At 45.9% G+C, this 26,883-nt stretch overlaps 1 protein-coding gene across 1 annotated transcript in view; it reads left to right on the plus strand.

Moving 5' to 3' along the window:
- LOC126278814 (progestin and adipoQ receptor family member 3-like) overlaps positions 1-26,883 on the plus strand; it is a 202,857-nt gene that overhangs the window by 37,219 nt on the left and 138,755 nt on the right. The gene's annotated exons all lie outside the window — the stretch shown is intronic.

Here is a 26,883-nt window from a genome sequence, read left to right on the forward strand (position 1 = left end):
AGGTCCCACTCCTGAATGTCAGCCTCAGCGAGGTCCTAGAGATAGTCAGGTGGATTATGACACTGTGCAATGACCACCTTCAAAAAGTCCCACGCATGCTCAGTTGGATTCATACACTCTTGGAAATTGAAATAAGAACACCGTGAATTCATTGTCCCAGGAAGGGGAAACTTTATTGACACATTCCTGGGGTCAGATACATCACATGATCACACTGACAGAACCACAGGCACATAGACACAGGCAACAGAGCATCCACAATGTCGGCACTAGTACAGTGTATATCCACCTTTCGCACCAATGCAGGCTGCTATTCTCCCATGGAGACGATCGTAGAGATGCTGGATGTAGTCCTGTGGAACGGCTTGCCATGCCATTTCCACCTGGCGCCTCAGTTGGACCAGCATTCGTGCTGGACGTACAGACCGCGTGAGACGACGCTTCATCCAGTCCCAAACATGCTCAATGGGGGACAGATCCGGAGATCTTGCTGGCCAGGGTAGTTGACTTACACCTTCTAGAGCACGTTGGGTGGCACGGGATACATGCGGACATGCATTGCCCTGTTGGAACAGCAAGTTCCCTTGCCGGTCTAGGAATGGTAGAACGATGGGTTCGAAGACGGTTTGGATGTACCGTGCACTATTCAGTGTCCCCTCGACGATCACCAGAGGTGTACGGCCAGTGTAGGAGATCGCTCCCCACACCATGATGCCGGGTGTTGGCCCTGTGTGCCTCAGTCGTATGCAGTCCTGATTGTGGCGCTCACCTGCACGGCGCCAAACACGCATACGACCATCATTGGCACCAAGGCAGAAGCGACTCTCATCGCTGAAGACGAGACGTCTCCATTCGTCCCTCCATTCACGCCTGTCGCGACACCACTGGAGGCGGGCTGCACGATGTTGGGGCGTGAGCGGAAGACGGCCTAACGGTGTGCGGGACCGTAGCCTAGCTTCATGGAGACGAATGGTCCTCGCCGATACCCCAGGAGCAACAGTGTCCCTAATTTGCTGGGAAGTGGCGGTGCGGTCCCCTATGGCACTGCGTAGGATCCTACGGTCTTGGCGTGCATCCGTGCGTCGCTGCGGTCCGGTCCCAGGTCGACGGGCACGTGCACCTTCCGCCGACCACTGGCGACAACATCGATGTACTGTGGAGACCTCACGCCCCACGTGTTGAGCAATTCGGCGGTACGTCCACCCGGCCTCCCGCATGCCCACTATACGCCCTTGCTCAAAGTCCGTCAGCTGCACATACGGTTCTCGTCCACGCTGTCGTGGCATGCTACCAGTGTTAAAGACTGCGATGGAGCTCCGTATGCCACGGCAAACTGGCTGACACTGACGGCGGCGGTGCACAAATGCTGCGCAGCTAGCGCCATTCGACGGCCAACACTGCGGTTCCTGGTGTGTCCGCTGTGCCGTGCGTGTGATCATTGCTTGTACAGCCCTCTCGCAGTGTCCGGAGCTAGTATGGTGGGTCTGACACACCGGTGTCAATGCGTTCTTTTTTTCCATTTCCAGGAGTGTATATAGGGACTGTGCTGTACCTTTGAAGATGTAGTCGCAGGCATGCTCAGTTGCATTCATGTCTGGCGACTGTGCTGTATCTTTGAAGATGCCGAGATACTGCTAGAGTATGGTGCAGTACTGCATTGTCATCGACTAGAATGAAGGTGTCACCGGCTTCACGTCCGTAGCACCTTACAATTGTTGGTAGGACCTCTTAGAGGTATCGAGGAACAGTCCCATTACCGTAGATGGAAACTAGAGGGGCCGCCTTTCCATCACTATTGCCGCTCAGAACATTACACTTCCGCGTCAAACGAATGGACTCCCTGAACATATCGGCTTTTCTGGTGTCGTCTAGCGCTCCTCCAAACCCTAACAATCTAGTGCCCGTCGCAAACCAATCCTAGTCTCGTCAGCAAATATGACATTACTCCATTCTGCAATGGTCCAATGTTGATGAGCAAGAGCCCAGGTCCTTCTACTGCGTCGGTTCCGTTGGTTCAGTGCAAAACATCTCATTGGTCTTCTGGAATGAATATCACCCTGACTTCTACGCACTGTTTGGTCTGAAATACGAATCCCTGTTCCCGGGAGAAGTCATTTCCTATATTGCTGGCAGTTGATGTTGGCCACCTGCGAGCCGGACAGTTGGAATAAACGATCCTGCATAGGTGTTATATATATATGAGTGACATGTAACCGATCGGCATCTCGCTGTGTATGACCTGCTGAAATTAAAGCCACTATTCACTCTATCAAACTGTTGTATGCCTCTATGTGGCGCAGTCGCAGGTTCTAATCCTACCTCGGGCATGGATGTGTGTGATGTCCTTAGGTTAGTTAGGTTTAAGTAGTTCTAAATTCTAGGGGACTGATGACCTCAGATGTTAAGTCCCATAGTGCTCAGAGCCATTTGAACCTCTACGTGGCATATTACTGCAGTGCTGAACACAAGCTGGATGAAGATGTTGTTGATACTGGACTGCTCGCGGTGTGTCGCTGCGGCTGCAGTATGTTTACATGTCTGGGAAACGGCCACAAAGCAAGCCAGTAGTAAACACCGTCCAGTGCATGGGCTCTAACTGTATTATGCATGAATTGCCTAGGTCAGTGAGACCTCTGTTATCGTAGACTACATTTTACGACAGTATTCCAGACTGTATATTTAACATTTTTCGCATTTATGTCTTTTTTAAGCTAGTCTGGTCACATTTTCATACACGCTGATAACATAAATAACATTTTATCAATGTACTACTTTCGGTTAACACGTATAATCGTATCAGTACTCAGGAAACATTCAGGAAATTAAGTACACATCTATTTTTGTATGTGAGTAGCTAAAAGAAAAATCAACAAGCAAACACCGATCTCCCACTTGTTATTTTTCGTTACAACACCCCACCATCTACCCCGTCGCCGCTTTTCATTTCACCGTCCCTCAGAAATGGAAACACCCTCTAGGTTCGGGTCGAATTGTTTAGACGATGTAAAAGAAAGAGAGAATATAAGTCCGGTATCGCGTCTCAGGAACATTAACGTATCGCTTTAACGACTCTTCTGTTTGTGAGAAGTTAAATGTTTTGGCGTTTACGATAGGCTGAGCCGGAACTCAGAGGCATTACTCTCAAGAAAAGTAGTGCTTCCCGGGGATCAGTCGCTGTGCTTGTCGATGAAGTATATAAAAACACCGCCACTGCCGTCAGTTATTTTGCGATACATAGCGTCTAATCATTTGAAAGAATTCGTTTGATAACGTGGACGAAATTTGTCTGTTTGCAGTGAAATTTGAATTTGAGCTATGGGAGGTATGTTCCTATTCTCGACTGAATTAACATTGGCCGAGCAGCAAATTTTTATGGACTCACGTCAGACAGGGCGTCATCTTTGTCATCGTTTATTTCTCCCTGGAAAGTGAAAGTTTTTTGTGCTTCGTTTCGATGCTTATTTAATTGTATACATTCAGCGCGAAGCGTGAGCAATAAACGTAAATTCTATCTTTTGTCTTGCGTTTCGCCGCTTGTGAAATTGAAGTGGCATCATGAGGATACAGAAATTGCCTAAGTGCGACGTCTGCCTTCTTTAATCCCGCAGGATTATCTTTTTATAGCTGGAAAGCACGCGCCAGCGTCGTGAATGGGAGGATGGAAGAAACATAGGAACAGAAAACTGTTAAACTGCTACGACTATCGTAAACGTGACGCTTCTTGGGTTTCATCCAATTAACCTCTGTGAAGCTCTAATGGAACGGGCAAACATAAGTACTACAGAAGTCCTGGAATGGGTAATTAAAATCGGGAAAAAACACTCCCTGCAGCCGGCCGGTGTGACCGAGCGGTTCTAGGCGCTTCAGTCTGGAACCGCGCTACCGCTACGGTCGCAGGTTCGAATCCTGCCTCGGGCATGGATGTGTGTGCTATCCTTAGGTTAGTTAGGTTTAGAAAGTTCTAAGTTCTAGGGGACTGATGACCTCAGATGTTAAGCCCCATAGTGCTCAGAGCCATTTGAACCACTCCATTCCCTTCCGACATGCAGCCCCATCACGCACGATGAGGCCCTACGTTCTATACGGCATAGAATCATAAAATGACGACGCTCTCTGGAGAAATGTTGAGGTACATTGTTTTAATAATTAATCTCAGTATTAAGTATCATCACACAATACCATTTTTCCTTAAGGGACCACGGTATAACTTAAGAATTTCGTACAGTCTGTGGACTCTACTTCTAAAGAACTGTTGAAACACTGGTATTGTTCGTGAAGGATCCTCGACACAAATACGTCAATGCTGAATTAGATCGATATCCAGCACAAGTGTCGACCATGCCATTGTTTGTAGTTGCCCTCGACGCTCACCAGACTAGATCCTTCCTAACCTGTAGACTTCTCAGATTAATCTCAATTTAACTGCAAATGAGAAAAATCTACTGTCAAATAATGTTTTACAGGAGATTAAAGATTTCCTATAGGTGAAGAACAGTATGTGTTGATTCCATGAAAATTATATTTATGTTGTTATGCCAATTTTTTGAAAGTTAAGTCATTACTTATAGGTTGATCGATTAACACTTTTGTAAAAAAAAAATCCTGTAAACAACAATTTCCGAAACAGCTCTGTAATATCAAGAATATGTTGCAAAAGAACTATGTGCTCAGAACTCTGCGTCTCGTTTTTAATCAAATGTTCAAATGTGCATGAAATCTTACAGGAATTAACTGCTAAGGTCATCAGTCCCTAGCGTACTCACTACTTAACCTAAATTATCCTAAGGACAAACACACACACACACACACACACACACACACACACACACACACACACACACACACACACACACACACACACATGCCCGAAGGAGGACTCGAACCTCCGCCGGGACCAGCCGCGCAGTCCATGACTGCAGCGCCTCAGACGGCTCGGCTAATCCCGCTCGCCTCGTTTTTATTAAATGCCACAATTTACCTCCTTCAGTGCAATATTAAATAGTTGTATTTCAAGTTTTTTGCGGGGACGGGGGAATAAAAGTCTCCTTTTTCTGTTTTATGCACTCTTTCTTGTGTGGAGGACTTTCACCATGTCTTATCTTTCGTTTATCTATTCCACAAAGTTATAAAGACGAAGCAACGCCGCTCATAAAATGCAGGAGGTCTGTAACGCGTAGAAAGTTGCCGCAGTTGGCTCTCTTCGAATACTCAGTCTCTTACGACATCCACCAAACGCATTCTGTTGGTGACAAAGTACTGTTTAGAAACGACAGTGGCACGTACCTGTTTCAGACACGCATTCCCTGTTACTTGTACTTCCTTTTGGCGCGGAAGGTATTTTTTGTTTCTTGCCTACAACTGTGTAGTATTTCATTAGTAACTGTTAACCTCAAAGATAGACACGTATACATTATTCGATATAGTGATAAACTGCATATACTTCTTTGTTATAGTATTTTTCGAATCTGATTAAGAAGGGCATTGAAACTTCCGGGCAAATTAAAACTGTGTGCCGGACCGAGACTCGAACTCGAGACCCTTGCCTTTCGCGAGCAAGTGCTCTACCACCTGAGCTACCCAAGCACGACTCACGCCCCGGCCTCACAGCTTTACAAGAAAGGATATTGCGGAGACATGGCTTAGCCACAGCCTGGGGGATGTTTCCTGGATGAGATTTTCATTCTGCAGCGGAGTGTGCGCTGATATGAAACTTTCTGGCAAATTACAACTGTGTGCCGGACCGAGAGTTGAACTCGGGACCCTTGCCTTTCGCGGGCAAGGTGGTAGAGCACTTGGCCACGGTAGGCAAGGGTCCCGAGTTCGAGTCTCGGTCCGCCACACAGTTTTAATTTGCCAGGAAGTTTCATAACAGCGCACACTCCACTGCAGAGTGAAAATCTCATACAAGAAGGCCATTGATTCAGTCGGTCTTTGCTTTTGAGTAATATATCCACGCAGTGCTTCGACAGCGTGGTGGCAACTTCACTAGTCGACAGTTACTGCAGGGTGAACAACAGTGGAAAATCATATGGTGGAACTTTGAATTTATATTATGACTTTGTGCTCCTTATGGTACAAAACACTAATACGTGCATTCTAGCCTGCAGCTTTAGCGTAGCACTGTCAAGTTCCAGAATACGTTTTGGAGCGTCATTGTGAACGAACAACGGCCACGGTGCTAGGGAACCCTATCAGCTGTAGTCGAAAAAACAAGACTTCAAGGTATTACAAATACCATCGACTGCAACAGCTACCACGTTAGAGCATTTTTCGGATCTTCTCCTGCTGCAACCCCAGCAAAGCCACTCAAGATGTCTAGATTACTAGGTCTCCTTCACAGTACAATAGGAATCACTTTTTTTTTGTAATCCACCTCTTACTAGACAAATCGCCAACTGTGGACTTATGTGTGCCTGATGCAACATCCCGCTCTGACTCTGAATTAGCTTACTCTTCTATGGTGTTAGTGGACTTGCTTATGCCGGATTTCAGATTAAACAATGTTAATCGTGAAGCCCCGAAAAGATGAATAAATATATTTCGATTACTCCATACGTCTTTAACTGCTTCCTTATGATTGTGTCTTGCTCATTATTATTGACAAAACGTATAAAATTACATGCTGTTAGGGATACAGATGTAGTAAACAAAAATTACATAAAAGTTCACTGGGGTGAGAAAAATCATGGGGTAGAGATATGTATACTATGCACATGGCGGTAGTATCGCGTGTACAAGGTATAAAAGGGCAGCGCATTAGCGCAGCTGTCATTTGTACTCAGGTGATTCACATGAAAAGGTTTCTGTCGTGAGTACGGCGGAGTGGTAGTTTGAGCTAGACGCATGGGGCTTTCTATTTTGGAATTCGTCGGGGAATTCAGCATCCCGAGATCCATAGTGTCAAAAATTTGCCGAGAACACCAAATTTCAGGGATTACCTCTTACCCCGTACAACGCAGTGGCCGACGGCCTCCACTTAACGATCGAGAGCAGCGGCGTTTGCGTAGAGCTGTCAGTGCTAACAGACAAGCAACACCTGCCGTGAAACAACCAACAGAAATCAATATGAGTTGTTTGACGATCATATGCGTGAGTACAGTGCGACGAAATCTAGCGTTCATGGTCTATGGCAAGAGTCGATCGAAGCGAGTGCCTTTTCTAACAGCACGACATCGCCTCCAGCGCCTCTCCTGGGCTCGTGACTTTATCGGTTGGACGCTAGACGAGTGGGAAACAGTGCCCTGGTCAGACGAGTCCCAATATCGGTTGGTGCGGTTCGAGTGTGGCTCAGACCCCACGAACTCATGGGCCCAGGTTGTTAACAAGGCGCACTGTGCAAGATGGTGGTGGCTTCATAATGCTGTAGACTGTCTTTACGTGTAATAGACTGGATGCTCTGGTGCAACTGAACCGATCATTGACTAGAAATGGTTATGTTCGGCTACTTGGAGACCGTTTGCAGCCATTTCATGGGCTTATTGTTCCCATGACAATGCACCATACCACCGGGCCATAAATGCTCGCGTTTGGTTTGAAAAATATTCTGGACAGTTCGAGTGATGGGTTTGGCCACCCAGATCGCCCGACATGAATCCCTTTGAGCATTTATGTGACGTGATCGCGAGGACAGTTCGTAGACAACATCCTGCACTGGCAACACTTTGCAGTTATAGACGTATATAGAGACAGCATGGCTCAGTATCTCAGCTGGGGACTTCCAACGACTTGCTGAGTCCATGAAATGTCGTGTTCCTGCACCACACGGAGCAAAGAGAGGTCCGACATGATATTAGGAGATATTTCATGACTTCTGTCACCTCATTCTATTAAAGAATTAACAATTTTCACGAACAATATAGACATAAAAGAAGTTATATTTCAATGCAAGGTGCTCAATCCATTCTAGCGCCGAGACAGATGCCTCTTGGAATTTGGTTCATTTTCCCTTGTAAGAGCGTAAAGGGCATTTCCTGTGAAGATGCTGGATGGAATGTCTTGGTGTGCTACGTCCTGAGATAGCAGTTTTCCCCATTCGTGGAATGAATGTGCGCGTCCACTGTCTCCTCTCAAATTCAGTTCCCGGAATGTTGAGACTGCTGCTCTGGAGCAATGGCTGCAGCGGTTTGTTTGTTTCTTGACTCCAGCCACGTGTGAATTGATATTTTGACTGGTAACCGTCGTTTTGAAGTTGTATAGCCACACTTCCCTTAGGATCTCCTGATAGAAAACGAATCTCTCAAGTAAATACTGAAGGGACCAGCAGCTTCTAATCTGATGACCTTCCAAAGTTTCTGCTTGACGATAACTTTGATGTGGATGTTCTCGAGCAAATCCATGCTGCCACATACGATTGGATCATACGATTCCCAAAAAGGACAGCAGTCTGAAATAAATAGAGGTATACAGAACACAGCTGTAAGGAAAACTGTTTAAGCAGTGAAACTAAATATTCATTTCCAACCATTAGTTTCTCATCTCAAGACTAAATGTTTGGAACACCGTGTATGATGCTGTTTGAGCCGTTGTTAGTATAATTTGCTTTTTGCAGCCTCAATAACAGCAGTAGGTAGAGGGCTCAAGAGGAGTAGAACGACCTATTTTAGGGTATTGTTTCAATGTTTGGGATCCTCATTAGGTAGGCATAACAACAGACGTATAGGGTGTAATGGGTATAAGTGCAGACATTTTTATATGTGGTACTGTAATATCTAGATAGATCAATGTGTTGGTTGCTTTTTCCCTTCATCGAACAGTCTTCCCACAAACACAACACAAACTTTATGATTTGATGTTTTCTGCACTGTCTTAACTGCACTAATAAGTGGACTGCGCCTGTCAGTATAGGTTAGCCCTTTTGCGTCCATGTGCCAAAACTTCAACTCCTGACCTGCTGCCCAGGGGAAAAAAATTTCAAATGTGTGTGAATTTCTAAGAGACAAAACTGCTGAGGTCATCGGTTCCTAGACTTAAAAACTACTGAAACTAACTTATGGTGAGAACAACACACACACCCATGCCTGAGGGAGGACTCGAACCTCCGGCGGGAGGGGCTGCGCAATCCTTGGCATGACGCCTCAAACCGCACGGCCACTCCGCGAAGCCCCAGGGGAAAATAAGTGTTCATGTCGTGCTCTTGCCACATGTACTTGGAGGAACTGACCAACCTAAAGGAAATACTGCTTCTAATGGCTATAGTTATTAGTCTGCAAATGACATAAATATTGATGTAATGTTGTTCAATACACCATTCAACCTCACCAATAGAAATATCTGCGGTTTAACCCTTTAAACCCCGTATACAGGATTGAGACATGATACTGGGGTTTGTAACAGGTCGGTGCAGCCTATACGCAAGTTCCACAGACATGATCGATGAACTTAAATGTGTAACCCCGGAAGAAAAACGATGTAGCTATCGCGAAACTAGCTGGGTAAATTTTATTCAATCCACGATCTGCCACCTTCGTACTAGCTCAGAGAAAGATCATGAGAATAAGATAAGAGAGATAAGGGCACATACGGAGCCATATAGACAGTAGCTTTTCCCTCGCTCAATTCTTAAATAGGACACAAGTTTGGTAACATTGGTATGATATAGCTTCCTACAGGCACTACAAAAAATGGTTCAAATGGCTCTGAGCACTATGGGACTTAACTTCTGAGGTCATCAGTCCCCTAGAACTTAGAACTACATAACCTAATTAACCTAAGGACATCACACACATCCATGCCCGAGGCTGGATTCGGACCTGCGACCGTAGCGGTCGCGCGGTTCCAGGCACTACACAGTGACTTGCAGAGGAAATATGTAAGATTTTCTTAGAACTACCCTGAAAATCTGTTCTTGAAATTTCCCAAACAGCGTCCTTCCTCTCAGTTGAGAGCTTTCCTCATCGCTGTGCCATTCCCCTGTCAGTGAAAAACGTCCGTCGCCACTCGCGATTCATACACTGACCGGACAAAAGATTAGTAACCCGAGTGCACACACACACAGATGAATCGTTAAGCCTTTACATACGTTGCAAGAACAGAGTCACGTGCTCAGCTGACGGCGCACTGCCTTTACATGAGTATAGGGCAGAAACGATCGGTGAGACATTTATGTTTCAAGCGGACATTGTACGTACATACGGATAAATGCGACAGAGAGGCAAAAAGGCGCAATTGTGTTTCGCTGTACCCATGGGCATACGGTGTGTGAAGTTTCTGGATTTGATGGCGTTTCAAGGCGGGCTGTACAGCGTGTCTACAAGCAGCGGGGCAACATACATGGTCACGAAACACGACGTCAAAATAGTGATCGGAAAAGAATCCTGACTTAGAGAGACCGGAGATGCGTTTCACGGCTTATGAATCAAAACTGCAATCAAACCCGACAGGAATTGCTCCAGGCAGTGAACGAAGGTCCATCCCAACCTTTTAGCAAGAGCAAATGGCGACGAGAACTGCATGCAATGAACATTTGGAGTCGGTCACCTCGTAAGAGGCCATTGCTCGTACAGAGACATCAAGAGGACAACAGAAAAGTTCATCGGCAGGAGGAATATGTGACTGGTTTTCTAAACACTCCCCCAACCTATTACATCGCGATTGCCCTGCAAAATCATCTGACTTGACCCCACATAAAGAGTGTGGGACATGGAACAGCGAGTAAAACGCCAACATCAGCATTCATGCAATTTGGTGGAACTGCGCAATCAGATTCTCCGCGACTGGCTTGACCCACCAGTGTAGCCGAGAGCGCTAACGCGCAGCTTCGTGGAATCGGGTAGGCGCGCCGGCCCCGGATCGAATCCGCCCGGCGGATTAACGACGAGGGCCGATGTGCCGGCCAGCCTGGATGTGGTTTTTAGGCGGTTTTCCACATCCCGATAGGTGAATACCGGGCTGGTCCACATGTTCCGCCTCAGTTACACAGCTCGCAGATATCTGACCACAATCGCACTTTTCCATGGATTACACTCGATGCAGACTTTGGGGTGCACTAATACCGTCCAGGGGGGGAGTGGGGGGGGGGGGGTGGCGGCGGCAGGAAGGACATCTGGGCACCCCTTAAACATTAACATGCCAAATCCGATTAACGATGGCTGACCCTGCGGGACAAGGCTCAAGCGATAGAATAGAATTCTCCGCGACTGACTTTACCTTGATGCGACGTACCAGCACAACTCGGAGGTTTGCAAGCAATTCCAGTTGCAGAATTACACTGTATTAAATTATGCTTGTAATGACTTCTCTAGGGCTGACTAATTTTTCTAACTGTGAGCTTATTCTTCGTATAAATCAATCTTCACTTTTATGTCAGCTTCTTATGTACCACTTACACTTAAGCAATATTTCATACGCTGTATCACTGAAAAGACCTTTATCACCGTTTTTGTGGCTAGTGGGTGACGGGTACCTTTAATCAAGATGGCAGGACACTGATTTTAAGTCAGGTCTTCCCAAACGGTAGTACAGTGCTGTGTTAGTTTGCCACAATGCTCGATTTTATTTTGCACTGTGGCTTTTATTTATCCAGGCGCAAGTCACTTGGGGTTCTCCTCTGAACGCGTAGGACCGCAGGTATTTCACATTCTACCGACCGCGCAGCGAGCGAAAACTGAAACGTCCCTCTCACTTCTGGGCTCGCCAGCGAGCGGTGAGTCAGGCGTTTGCGCAAGGTATGCGCGTCCATCCGTGTACTTTCCTACTGCCGCTTTAAAACACCGGGCTGCCAGATAGAAACAGGGAAACTTAAAATCCCCGCTTAGGCAAGATGCTACAGCGATTCTTGAGGTTCTTAACGTAGATCTTGGAGAGAGATGGCTGTTGTATGGCGGTAGCAGGGAGCCCGGGTCACGGCAGTGCTGTCCCTGCCGTAGTACTGGTTATTCTTCGTGTTTCACTGTACCTGTTAATACATTTCGATAAAACAAATATCACACTAGACTAACTTGGGTTCTGACGAACGGGCACTTAAAATTCCGCTTTAAAAATCATTTTGTTTTTGTAACGGGAAAGAAACCGATGATGGGCGACGCATGGAAGGCTTGATGAACAGTAATTCTTGGGGTCGATTGCAGCTACACACTGCAAAAACTGAACTGCAAATACGTGCCGAACAGCCCAGGAAAATCAGTCTGACGACTCTTAGGTGGGACACCCGATACCTTAGTGGCTAACGTGTTGTAATGGTCAGTGTAGAAAATTATTTTTTAACAAATAATATAAGACGCTTATGAAAACAAGAAATATCTGTTACTAATTGCATAGACTACACCAGAGTTCAAGTGTTTGAAAATACACACACCAAAAAAGGTATTGCATCACCTCGGTTCCGAGAGTTCCGGTACCTGTACAGAAAATTGGAATAGAGATTACATAAACATCATTTCCGCCCTTTTTACTGCTCATGAAAACCACACACTGCATGTTGTACCACCATACAGCCAGACTTTCAGAGGTGGTGGTCCAGACTGCTGTACACACCGGTACCTTTAATACCCAATAGCTCGTGCCTGTATTCGTCATGGCATACTATCCACAAGTTCATCAAGACACTGTTGGTCCAGATTCCCCCACTCCTCAACGGAGATTCGGCGTAGATCCCTCAGATTGGTTGGTGGGTCACGTCGTCCATATACAGCTCTTTTCAATTTATCTTAGGCATGAACGATAGGGTTCATGTCTGGAGAACATGCTGGCCACTCTAGTCGAGCGATATCGTTATCCTGAAGGAAGTCATTCACAAGATGTGCACGATGGGGGCGCGACTTGTTGTCCATGAAGACGAATGCTTCTCCAATATGCTGGCGATATGGTTGAACTTGGTCAGAGGGTGGCATTCACGTATCGTACAGCCGTTACGGCGCCTTCCATGACCAGCAGCGGCGTACGTCGGCCCCACAATACATCAGGGACCCTCCAACTTGCTGCACTCGCTTGACAGTGTGTCTAAGGTGTTCAGCCAGACAGTATTGCCTCCAGATACGTCTCCGAAGATTGTCTGGTTGAAAGCATATGCGACACTCATCGGCGCAGAGAATGTGATGCCAATCCTGAGCGGTCCATTCGGCATGTTGTACCGCGCTGCATGGTTTCGTGGTTGCAACGATGGACCTCGCCATGGACGTCGGAAGTGAAGTTACGCGTCATGCAGCCTATTGCGCACAGTTTGAGTCATAACACGACGTCCTGTGGGTGCACTAAAAGCATTATTCAACATGGCGCCGTTGCTGTACGGGTTCCTCCGAGCCATAATCCGAAGGTAGCGGTCATCCATCCACTGCAGTGGTAGCCCTGAGCGAAACATGTCATCGACAGTACCTGTCTCTCTGTATCTCCTCCATGTCCGACAACATCGCTTTGGTTCACTCAGAGTCGCCTGGACATTTGCCTTGTTGAGAGCCCGTCCCGGTACAAAGTAACAATGTGGACGCTATCGAACCGCGGTATTGACCGTCTAGGCGTGGTTGAACTACAGGCAACTCGAACCGTGTACCTCCTTCCTGGTGGAAGGCCCCCTCCGTCTAATAGGCGCTGCTCGAGCATGGTTGTTTACATCTTTGGGCGGGTTTAGTGACATCTCTCAACCGTCAAAGGGACTGTTTGTGTGATACAATACCCACAGTCAACGTCTATCTTCAAGAGTTTTAGGAACGGGGGTGATGCAAAACTTTTTTTGATGTGTGTAGTTACAACATCGTGCCAAGCTGACACTATTTCGTTACAAGAGTGGTGCATTGTCAGTACTTGATATAAACGGTTCCGTTGCAGTACGGATAACAGGTGCATCGCAGTGTGCGACTGAAATGGCGCAGTAGCTGAAAACGTACTGCGAGGTTTAAGTACGCGAGACACTGCGATCTTTTTGGGCAAAATGGCCATCCAGACTTAAGTTTTCCGTAATGCCCCCAAATCTCTGTCGACTCATATAGAGGTAAGCAAACACTGCTAAAAATTTTATGTTTCATTTGTGTGTTATCCATTCGGGACTTTTGAAACGGCGAAGTTCTGGGCAAAACCGAATAGGTTCTCAACTGGCGTAACAGGCAAAGTCGTCGGTACTTGGAACCGCGTACTTAGCGCATCTCCCGCCCTCTTGGTAAACATAACGGCGTGCTTCAGATCTCTCGGTCACGAGTTCCGAAGTACGGCGCGAGCTCTCCCGACAGTGAAACAGCCTGTTTGTGATGCAAAAGGAGACAATCCTCTTTCTGTCCGTAATTACGACTTGGTGTAGCCAAACGTCTACTCTACCTGGAAAGAGAAGGAGAAGAATGTTTTAGTGTATCGGTCTGTAAAGTCCAATGACTGAGCATTCTCTCAGCTATTGGAGGGTTTTTGGTTGTTGTCAAACAGAAGAATACATTCCGGAAAGAGCAAATGTTATATGTTAAAAGTCAATAGAGAAGAATTGAATAACTAGGGGAACGTGATCAAAAGGGACCTTGATGGAACAGCCAGCCCATCATTCGCTTGACACCACTGAGGGAAATCCATTTGTAACAACCACTCCACCTTCTGCATCTGCGCTATGTGGTGACAAGCCGAAATTCGACAGCTAGCAGCACTGTAGTGGCATGTTAACGAAAGGATGGTAAGTCGCAGCTAGTCAGTCCCACCTGTGACTGACTGCAAGAACGGAACACGAGATTTATTTGCATATTCTTCCTGTGAATCAAATAATTCATTGTAATTTAAGGTATTGGTGTCGCGTACCGAAGTCAGTTTGCTGTAATGCGTAACGACAATGGCGATAATTGTAGCATTAGCGTACGTAAAGATGAGAAGCTAGCAGCTAACATTATTTGTCAGTTTACCTGGGATACAGGTTTTCTCTTTTACTTATTAACTCGAGAAATGCTTACCTGAATAGAGCGAAAGCAGTGTGGAATAAATTAAACGGCACATACAAATAAATATCATAGTCTAGTTTGACGACAGGCATAGGAAACTTAGTGTCATTTAAACATGTGCCATGGTTGCATTTGATCGAACTGTTGCAACGGAAAACGTTTTTAATAACTTTGGGAAAGGGTTAAAAAACCCACGTATTTAAAGAAAATAACAACCCAGTGGACAAAATTTGGTTATTAAACGTTTTATTGTTTTTTAGGATTCTTTCATATTGGCGATTAAATAGTTCAGTTTAAATGCCTGTGATAATTTTACGTAAAAAACTAATCCACTCTTACAAACTACTTACTATATTAGCGCCTCATTTCTGACCCTTCCAGCACTGCATTCATTGAAAGAACCTTCTCCGCCTACAGGCTTTAAAATTGGATTTTTACGTATTTTATTGTTTTTAAGAATTTTTTCATATTGGCTATTTAGTAGTTCAATTTAAATGCCTATGATTATTTTTTCGCAACATTAATCCATTTTTACCAACTACTGTATTAGTGCTTCATTTCTTCCCCTTCCAGCACTGCATCCATTGAAAGAATCATCTCCATCTACTGGCTTGTTTGGTCAAAATTAAGAAATAACTTAGGAGAGAAAATTCACGAGAAATAAGTGAATATCTGCAAATTTCTGCATTTAAACTAAATTTTACATTACATCAAGTTAAAGATTTCATATGTAAGTGTAAATGTTATTCAACGGTGTTTCTTATGTTACAAGAAAATTTAAAACGCAATATTAATAAAAGAAATTCTTATGACAGTAAATACTTGCATTCAATAAATACAATGGCTCTGTTTAATTTGTATAAGATTAGTTATGTAACATTTTGTATATTAATGAAAAGTTCATAATTGAATATAGTTGGGTTTATTGGGTTTTTAGTGGTCTTTCTTAAATGGGGGTTTTAAAGAAAACTCGTGGCTTTTTTGGGTCAGGTTGAATTCCAAAATTGCTTTGGGGCATAAATCAAAGCGACAGCGGACATAAATGCTGCTGTAATTTATCCTTTTGGCAATTGAATGTAGATTGTCAGAACCTATCAACTGCACGTCACTAACCCACAACAGAACCTACGCTTGTCACCTTTCCACGGTCTTGGTGCCTAGTCAATACTTGTATTGAGATATTAAGAAACGATCTCAGAAAATGAACGAGATGGGGTACTGGGCATGTTCCACGGTGTTATTCAAGCCATTTCCCAATTAACGATGCATTCTCACCACTTGATTGAAAACATGATACAACGGTCAATCGGTTCTTACTCGTTCCATACAGAAGAACTGCAGTGTTTGTTGCTCGCGTCAGCAGTCGGAGACGATTTGGTCAATAGTATAAATATGCTGAAGAACAGATATATCAACCCCGAATCATATGTTTATTTTTTCCGTCACCAGGGGAAAGCGTCGAAATCGACAACCCCCTAGAACTGCCTGCACTCAGCCAGCTATGAACAGCAATGTCGAGGCAAATACGCTGGTGGGCTAACAGTGGTTTTCCCGAGAGGGGCATCAACTCCTACATATTGCGCACGTCATACGGAAATCTTGCAATCCTGTCTCGGAATCGCCATCCCTACCCACTGTTCTTTCACTTTCTCTCAGAAGTCTGCTACCATGAAGAGCCGAAGCTCGTCTCAATAGCTGATTGATCAGCGCTGCTGACTAGCATTTGCAGGAACCGGGTTAGATTCCCGGTACTGACAAGGATTGACACTTGCTGGGAGGTCTGATACGGGATGCCCTTAGTCTCGTGAGGCGAACTGAGGAGATCTTGACCGATTAGTAGCGGTTCCAAGGTCAGGAACCCCGACAACCTCCGGGAGGGCGGAATGCTGACCACATGCCCCTCCATACAGCATCCGATCACGCCATTCGCCGAGGATGACACGGCGGTCGGTCGGACCTGATTGGCCCGTCTTTGGCCAGTAAACAGAACTTTACCTTTTCTATCTACATACATATACATTTTAATCTGCAATCCAGAAGGCACATGCTATTGGTCTACTGTACTATGTTACATTGCTACATCCCAAATTTTGTAATTTATAGTTCTAGACTACAATAACCCGCTAGGTTAGCCGAGAGCGTTAATTCGGTGCTTCCTGGACTCGGATAGGCGCGCCAGCCCCAGATCTAATCCGCCCGACGGATTACCGACGTCGGCCGGTGTGCCGGGCAGCCTGATGTGGTTTTTAGGCTGTTTTCCACATCCCGCTAGGTGGATACCGGGATGGTTCCCAGTTCCGCCTCAGTTACGCGACTCGCAGACATCTGAACACGTTCGCACTATTCCGTGGGTTACACTCGACGCAGACAGCTGGGGTACACTTATTCCGTTCCTGCGGTTACGGGGTGGCGGTAGGAAGGGCATCCGGCCACACCTAAAAATTAACATTCCCAAAACCGTTTCTAACAATGGCGACCCCCGAAACCGCGGGACACGGCACTAGCGAGAGAAGAAGAAGAAGCTGCCTCGAGTACAATACAGTGCTATACTACATTACACTTCTATACTTGGTATCGGAGCGTAAGTATAATTCCTCACATTTGTGGACAGTTGACTCATGGCGTGCTGAGGGACAACTCTGGATGCACAGCGGCTGTACTGCCGCTCCACTCAAGTGTAGAGGTTGAGAGATGGATGTCAGTGTCTCCATGAGGCTCATCTCCTCGCTGATGAATCCGGAAGTTTGTTGTACGTGGATGTTCTGCCGTGGAATGTCTCCTTGCCATGAAGTATGGTCTCGTCTCGGTTGTGTCACGGCCATTTATGCTTGCACCTCGAAACCTGATAATTTGGCTGTCAGCAAGTGTAGCTTGTGCCTCTGCTCCTCATCATTATCATGCTATAGAATAGTGTATTACCAAAGATGTTCCTATCCTCATCCGTTGCATGGAGCTTGACTCCTCAAGTTTTATCATTCCCTCCAGATCATGGAAAGTCATGCACTCCGTCTTGTCACCCGTATCCCGTACTATGTCATTAACGGCCCACATCTCCTCAAACACCTACAGGGTATTTCAAAAATGACTGGTATATTTGAAACGGCAATACAAACTAAACGAGCAGCTATAGAAATACACCGTTTGTTGCAATATGCTTGGGACAACAGTACATTTGCAGGCAGACAAACTTTCGAAATTATAGTAGTTACAATTGTCAACAACAGATGGCGCTGCGGTCTGGGAAACTCTATAGCACGATATTTTCCACATATCCACCATGCGTAGCAATAATATGGCGTAGTCTCTGAATGAAATTACCCGAAACCTTTGACAACGTGTCTGGCGGAATGGCTTCACATCCAGATGAGATGTACTGCTTCAGCTTTTCAATTGTTTCTGGATTCTGGCGGTACACCTGGTCTTTCAAGTGTCCCCACAGAAAGAAGTCACAGGGGTTCATGTCTGGCGAATAGGGAGGCCAATCCACGCCGCCTCCTGTATGTTTCGGATAGCCCAAAGCAATCACACGATCATCGAAATATTCATTCAGGAAATTAAAGACGTCGGCCGTGCGATGTGGCCGGGCATCATCTTGCATAAACCACGAGGTGTTCGCAGTGTCGTCTAAGGCAGTTTGTACCGTCACAAATTCACGAAGAATGTCCAGATAGCGTGATGCAGTAATCGTTTCGGATCTGAAAAATGGGCCAATTATTACTTTCGAAGAAATGGCGGCCCAGACCAGTACATTTTGAGGATGCAGGGACGATGGGACTGCAACATGGGGCTTTTCGGTTCCCCATATGCGCCAGTTCTGTTTATTGACAAAGCCGTCCAGGTAAAAATAAGCTTCGTCAGTAAACCAAATGCTGCCCACATGCATATCGCCGTCATCAATCCTGTGCACTATATCGTTAGCGAATGTCTCTCGTGCAGCAATGGTAGCGGCGCTGAGGGGTTGCCGCGTTTGAATTTTGTATGGATAGAGGTGTAAACTCTGGCGCATGAGACGATACGTGGACGTTGGCGTCATTTGGATCGCAGCTGCAACACGGCGAACGGAAACGCGAGGCCGCTGTTGGATCACCTGCTGCACTAGCTGCGCGTTGCCCTCTGTGGTTGCCGTACGCGGTCGCCCTACCTTTCCAGCACGTTCATCCGTCACGTTCCCAGTCCGTTGAAATTTTTCAAACAGATCCTTTATTGTATCGCTTTTTCGGTCCTTTGGTTACATTAAACCTCCGTTGAAAACTTCGTCTTGTTGCAACAACACTGTGTTCTAGGCGGTGGAATTCCAACACCAGAAAAATCCTCTGTTCTAAGGAATAAACCATGTTGTCCACAGCACACTTGCATGTTGTGAACAGCACACGCTTACAGCAGAAAGACGACGTAGAGAATGGCGCATCCACAGACTGCGTTGTCTTCTATATCTTTCACATCACTTGCAGCGCCATCTGTTGTTGAAAATTGTAACTACTGTAATTTCGAAAGTTTGTCCACCTGAAAATGTACTGTTGTCCCAAGCATATTGCAACAAACGGTTTATTTCTATCGCTGCTCGTTTAGTTTTTATTGCCGTTTCAAACATACCGGTCATTTTTGAAACACCCTGTATATACCAGAACACTTTCGACTTTAAATTGTGCCCCAATACCTCAAACTATCCCCATCCTTGAGAAATCTGGCCTGCTATCAACACTCAACGTCCTTTCCCCAGGCAATTATAACGAACTCCCTTTCCAAGACCATGAGGTAATCCCCAAGAAATACGCATCATGTCACCTGTAAGTAATTCCACGAGACCAATTCCAAATGACACCTCCAACTCACCGTCTTCCTGCCTAACAGATATCTTCCTAACTCTTAATTCCTACATCACAACAATTAGTCGCTTCTCCTATGTATATTCCATATCTTTTTCCATAACTATAGTATCTTCTCCAATACTTTACTTAGAAAAATTTCTTGCATACAATTACCACGAGCCCTCACCATGATATTCCGAACAGATTAGAAGAACGCACATCATTATCATGGCATGAATTCATAGCTGCTTTATCCTACAAATATTTATTTTCATGTTATTCCACATTAGTAAAGGCAAAAATGCAGAGGTATGATGTGGGCGACTGAGCTCTCCCGGTAAGTGGGAATATAAAAAGCAAACCTTAAAAATAGTACGACACGAAAGAATGAGAGCAAAATCGTTCTGAGTATATTTCACACTGAATGGTTAGTGACATTGCCGGCTGATGGGGCCGAGAGGTTGTAGGCGCTTCAGTCCGGAACCGCGCTGGTGTTACGGTCGCAGGTTCGAATCCTGCCTCGGGCATGGATGTGTGTGATGTCCTTAGGTTAGTTAGGCTTAAGTAGTTCTAAGTCTAGGGGACTGATGACCTCAGATGTCAAGTCCCATAGTGCTTAGAGCAATTTGAACCATTTTGTAGTGACATTAAGCCCACGACACCTGTAAGAGGTAGGCAAATTTTACCATCCTAGCGGTAAATAACGGCCTTAATTTAGCAGAAATGTGAAAACTAACATTTTCGTATATCCGTTTAACCGAGTGCCACGTGATTTCCATTCCGCTTTTGAAACACAAAGTACAAAAAAAAAAAAAAAATGAAGGACTGAGATTCGTAAAACAGAATGTCGGAGGTTTGTAGGCCGTTATGGCACTCATAAACTTTCTCACGCACAAGGCTGTGGATTCAGAAAAGCCCTTAATAGTCATACGAATTGCGGTGCCAGTGTTTTCCCGAATTACGATGCAATGTTCCTTCGGACGTGTATGCTTCAACTGTATAATGGAATGACAACCAATGAGAATTTGTTCCGGACCGGGACTCGAACCCGGATTTCCCGCTTATTGCAAGCTGTTGCCTTTATCACTTTACTATCGGTGCATACTCACGGGCTAGAGGCGCCATGTCACTGACTGCACGGCCTCTCCCGCCTGAGGTTCGAGTCCTCCCTCGAGTATGGGTGTGTGTGTGTTGTTCTTAGCATAGGCTAGTTTCAGTAGTGTTTAAGTCTAGGGACCGATGACGTCTGCGGTTTGGTCCCTTAAGAATTCTCTCTCTCTCTCTCTCTCTCTCTCTCTCACACACACACAAACACACACACACACACACACACACACACACACACACACATACTCATGGCCAGATGCAAACTTCCATATGTCATCAACCATGTGTCTACAACCTGCAATCGTACACCTTGGTGTGAATTCCCGCACAGGGGAGACATTTTAACTTCAAGTCGCTTGCATGCGTGTCCGATTGCATTGTAATTCGGAATAACACAGGCGCTGCAATATCGTACTTATCCGCCGACACCACGCAAGCAACTTTCAAGCGAAAAGTTCGTCCTTTACGGACCCATGGTATATGGAAATCTGGGAGTGGCAGTGAGTCGTGCTCGGATAGCCGAATGGTAAGGCGAGCGCTCGCGATAAGTCGGAAATTTCGGTTCGAGTTCCGATCCGGCACAAATTTTCATTGTCGCCATTCCGTTACACAACTAATGGTTATCAATATTCGCAACTGCGAATGCATTTAATGTATCTCTTTAGTTAAGTTCGCATATGTAATTTTATTGATTACTAGTTTCGACTTATCTACTCGCAATCTTCATAATATAAGAACATTCATTGATTAGTGTAAAATTGCCACACGGCAGAACACTTCGTCATAATTTGTTTGAGCACAATCATGTTTTATACAGTCCATTAGAAAAATTATGTAAATTATTCCAGAATAAAAGGTCGCCAAATATAATATACTGACATTTGACGACACTTTATTCTGGGTTAATTTACATCATTGTGCCATTGATTTGAACAAGGAGTACCATATAAAACAGGTGCGCCTGACGCCCGAGATTCACAAAACAATGAACTAATTAAAAAGGAATAGATAATAGTAACTTTAAAAAATGTAGTTACCTATTTATAAGCTATGCTGGAATTGGTGCCCATGGACATCCGGGCATCATTGTCTTCGTGTGATGACGTTACCAGCAACATGCAGTAATTTTGGAGGCGTGATGCTGTTGATTTCTAAGATCATCTTTTGTGCGAGGGTAGTCAGAATTCCCTTTGCTTTTAGTGTGACCCATAAATAAAAATCACACGATGCTGAGTCCGGGGACTTTGGGGCCGGAGGCCTCTGCTGACTAGTCTGTGCCGGCACGGTAGCTCAGCGTGTTCGGTCAGTAGGCTGTGTGCTCTCTGTAATAAAAAAAAAAAAAAAAAACTGAGACAAGGACTCAACGATCAACTTGAACGGATGTATTGTGACGTCCGCCCAGACCAAACGCAACGAACTACACTCCTGGAAATGGAAAAAAGAACACATTGACACCGGTGTGTCAGACCCACCATACTTGCTCCGGACACTGCGAGAGGGCTGTACAAGCAATGATCACACGCACGGCACAGCGGACACACCAGGAACCGCGGTGTTGGCCATCGAATGGCGCTAGCTGCGCAGCATTTGTGCACCGCCGCCGTCAGTGTCAGCCAGTTTGCCGTGGCATACGGAGCTCCATCGCAGTCTTTAACACTGGTAGCATGCCGTGACAGCGTGGACGTGAACCGTATGTGCAGTTGACGGACTTTGAGCGAGGGCGTATAGCGGGCATGCGGGAGGCCGGGTGGACGTACCGCCGAATTGCTCAACACGTGGGGCGTGAGGTCTCCACAGTACATCGATGTTGTCGCCAGTGGTTGGCGGAAGGTGCACGTGCCCGTCGACCTGGGACCGGACCGCAGCGACGCACGGATGCACGCCAAGACCGTAGGATCCTACGCAGTGCCGTAGGGGACCGTACCGCCACTTCCCAGCAAATTAGGGTTACTGTTGCTCCTGGGGTATCGGCGAGGACCATTCGCAACCGTCTCCATGAAGCTGGCCTACGGTCCCGCACACCGTTAGGCCGTCTTCCGCTCACGCCCCAACATCGTGCAGCGCGCCTACAGTGGTGTCGCGACAGGCGTGAATGGAGGGACGAATGGAGACGTGTCGTCTTCAGCGATGAGAGTCGCTTCTGCCTTGGTGCCAATGATGGTCGTATGCGTGTTTGGCGCCGTGCAGGTGAGCGCCACAATCAGGACTGCATACGACCGAGGCACACAGGGCCAACACCCGGCATCATAGTGTGGGGAGCGATCTCCTACACTGGCCGTACACCTCTGGTAATCGTCGAGGGGACACTGAATAGTGCACGGTATATCCAAACCGTCATCGAACCCATCGTTCTACCATTCCTAGACCGGCAAGGGAACTTGCTGTTCCAACAGGACAATGCACGTCCGCATGTATCCCGTGCCACCCAACGTGCTCTAGAAGGTGTAAGTCAACTACCCTGGCCAGCAAGAAATCCTGATCTGTCCCCCATTGAGCATGTTTGGGACTGGATGAAGCGTCGTCTCACGCGGTCTGCACGTCCAGCACGAACGCTGGTCCAACTGAGGCGCCAGGTGGAAATGGCATGGCAAGCCGTTCCACAGGACTACATCCAGCATCTGTACGATCGTCTCCATGGGAGAATAGCAGCCTGCATTGCTGCGAAAGGTGGATATACACTGTACTAGTGCCGACATTGTGCATGCTCTGTTGCCTGTGTCTTTGTGCCTGTGGTTCTGTCAGTGTGATCATGTGCTGTATCTGACCCCAGGAATGTGTCAATGAAGTTTCCCCTTCCTGGGACAATGAATTCACGGTGTTCTTATTTCAATTTCCAGGAGTGTATATCGAAAAACAAAAAAAAGTCTGTCTGCAGGGAACACATAGGTGACGTGGGCCATACCTTGGTTGGATGAGTGTGCGGTTGCTCCATCTTCTTGGAATACTGTATACAGCTTCTCTGAATCTGTTATTTGTGCATAGAAAGAGTCAAAGATCTCTAGATACCTGCCACTGCTTAAAGTATAATAGAAAAGTATGGGGCTAATAGCGCACACACCAGACAACGCACACCAAATACCTATCTTACCTAAGTGGAGAGATTTATCATGCAGAATAAGTAGGTTGTCCTGCGACCCGTGTCTGCAATTCGGGGAGTTTACATAGCCTTACAAATGAAACCAGATCTCGCCTGACATGAAGCAAAGCAAAGAGTCCAAGTAACCGTTAGCAGATGATGTTAACAGCCAGTTACAATGATGAAATCTTTTTTCCTGATCCTCAAATTTCATCTCTTGCACCATAGTCACACGATAGGCGTTCAGTTTCGTATCTTTTAGTACACGATGATACGATGCACGAGATACACCAATTTGCTGCTATAACCTCCTTACCGCCTTGGCGGCGCGCGGAGTGGCCGCGTGGTTTGAGGCGCCATGTCAAGGGTTGCGCGGCACCTCCTGCCGGAGGTTCGAGTCCTCCCTCGGGCATTGGTGTGTGTGTGTGTGTGTGTGTGTTGTTCTTAGTATAAGTTAGTTTAAGCAGTGCGTAAGTCTAGGGACCGATGACCTCAGGCTGCCGGTCGGTGTGGCCGAGCGGTTCTAGGCGCTTCAGTCTGGAACCGCGCGACCGCTACGGTCGCACGTTCGAATCCTGCCTCGGGCATGGATGTGTGTGATGTCCTTAGGTTAGTTAGGTTTAAGTAGTTCTAAGTTCTAGGGGACTGATGACCTCAGATGTTAAGTCCCATAGTGCTCAAAGCCATTACCTCAGCAGTCTCGTCCCTTAGGCATTCACATACATTTGAACCAACTTTTCAGGGACTTCTCATAATGTCCAGGCGAACTCTGTTTATAGCTTTTGGGGTCCTCATTGCCGGTAGCCCATTCTTCTGCACTTTCTGAGTGGATCCTACAGGTCTCCATTTCTTGTACAGATCGTGAATAGTGCTGGTCGTTAGGAGGTTCCTACCAGGATACTCCTCTTGAAACATTTCCTTACGTTCCTTAAAGGAGCCTGTCTTTGCGTAACACTCCACAATATCAATTCGCTGTTCTAATACAAACTGACCAATTTTTTGTAACAACTCAATACGTGCTTCTCACAGCAACTGACACACGAACACACAGCTGCACTCAACTTTTCGATCAAATGGAGTGTTGCCAACTTTAGAGACCGTGCTGCCACTTCACAAGCAATTCAGCTAGAGGTGATTAACCTATACGTGTGACGTACCAAATTTATGTCAGGCCCTGAGTGGCAAACGATCGTGCACACACAAATTATGCCGATGTGCCGTTTGGCAGTTGTGCACTAATCAATGTATTTTGTCATGAACTGAAGATTGCATGAAGATAATCCGAAACCAGTAACCAACAAAATTACATTTGCGAACTTGACTATTAAGGATTTTTAAGTATCCGCAGCTCCAACAGAGCAGATCGATTATCTCCAAATTTGACCATGTGAAGTAATAAGATTCTCATATATCTTAAGGCATTGTTTCCCAAACTGTATTCCTCGGAACACTGGCGTCCCGCAGGAAGTGAATAAGTTCTCCGTAAAAAAACTATTAATAGCAAGGCGTTCTTTCGACATTTTTCCTTATTTTATTTAAATTCCTTATTATGTTTTAGGAATGAAGTAAACAGTGACTAAATCAACTTTTCCTCTGTTTCAAAATTATATTAATTTTCTCAACCTTCAAAATAAAGAAGATGTTCCGTCAAAGTACCAGGATTCTCAAAAGTTCGGGAACAGCTGCCTCAAGGCATTGATGATGTGAAGGGAAGCGCACTTAACTGCCTAAACAATTCCATCTACACAACAACCAAATTCATTAGCTCCGAATTCCGCCAAGAAGAGGAAGAAGAAGAAGGAAGCCTGCAACTGACCTTGCTTAGCCCTACCAACTATATTATATTAGTTTTTTGCTAAGAACACGCTTTATCTCGTCCCAGAAGAGATGTGTGAAGACTATCACCCCCAAAGGCCGCCGGACTCGCCTTGTTTAAGCGATGCAGTTCGCCACTCTAGTCGGCAGTCCACTTGACCACTGACAGTCCCAAGGCTATAGCTAGAGTTACGAGTGTTACCCCTGAACACTTTCACTTTCGCCGCCTTCACGATACACTGCGTTGTTTGTACCAAACACGCTCCGCCTCTTACCACATCGGCTCGCCTCACACCCGTTTCCCGTACATTTTGCATTTCCCTTTACGTTTCTTCTACCTACTTTCACGGAGCATTGTTTTTCCCAGTAGAGTAACACGTAAACGCGCGTTGTTTATATTGATCCAGTGGTCGAATGTGTCATCAGGACAGTTCGGGTTCGAACGGAGTGGTTCAAAAATGGTTCAAATGGCTCTGAGCACTATGGGACTTAGCTTCTCAGGTCATCAGTCACCTAGAACTTAGAACTACTTAAACCTAACTAACCTAAGGACATCACACACATCCATGCCCGAGGCAGGATTCGAGCCTGCGACCGTATTGGACGCGCGGTTCCAGAGGTTTGAACCGTTGTCCTCCCGAAATTCAGCGTGATAACCAGAGCGCCACCTCAGGAGGTAAAGGCGGTACAGAATTCCGTTCTAACTTGTGCAGCGATCATTTACACTTATCCTTAAGAAATATTGTGAAAGTGAAACCTACAAATATCGCGAGGCGACAACAGTACCGGTATGTGTTTTCTACCAATGGTAAATAATGTGAACTAGTCGTTAGACGTCCTGAGGATAAACAGGGTCCACTTTTCAGTTAACGGATATGTAAAGGTGCATATCTGCCCTACTGAAGCGACAGCCAGGCGGTGGAGTCAAAACCGGTTCGTTACTCGTAACTTTTTACTGCGAGTGGAAATGTACCAGTTGGTAATAACTGACGGGAAGTCGCCTGATGAGACCGAAGCTATGTCTGTAGTTCCCCAAGTCCTCTGCTGTTCTTAACCTACGGAGACGATTTAGATTGTTTGCAGATGATGCTGTCGTTTACCGTCTCAAAATATCGTCTGAAGCACAGAAGTAATAAAATAATGTTACAGACAAGATTGATGCGAGAAGTGTAAGTTGCCCTGAACAATGAAACGTATGAGGTCCTCCACATGAGTACTAAAAACATTACGTTAAATT

Source organism: Schistocerca gregaria, chromosome 1 (assembly GCF_023897955.1).
Source record: "Schistocerca gregaria isolate iqSchGreg1 chromosome 1, iqSchGreg1.2, whole genome shotgun sequence".
Classification (NCBI taxonomy): Eukaryota; Metazoa; Arthropoda; class Insecta; order Orthoptera; family Acrididae; genus Schistocerca; species Schistocerca gregaria.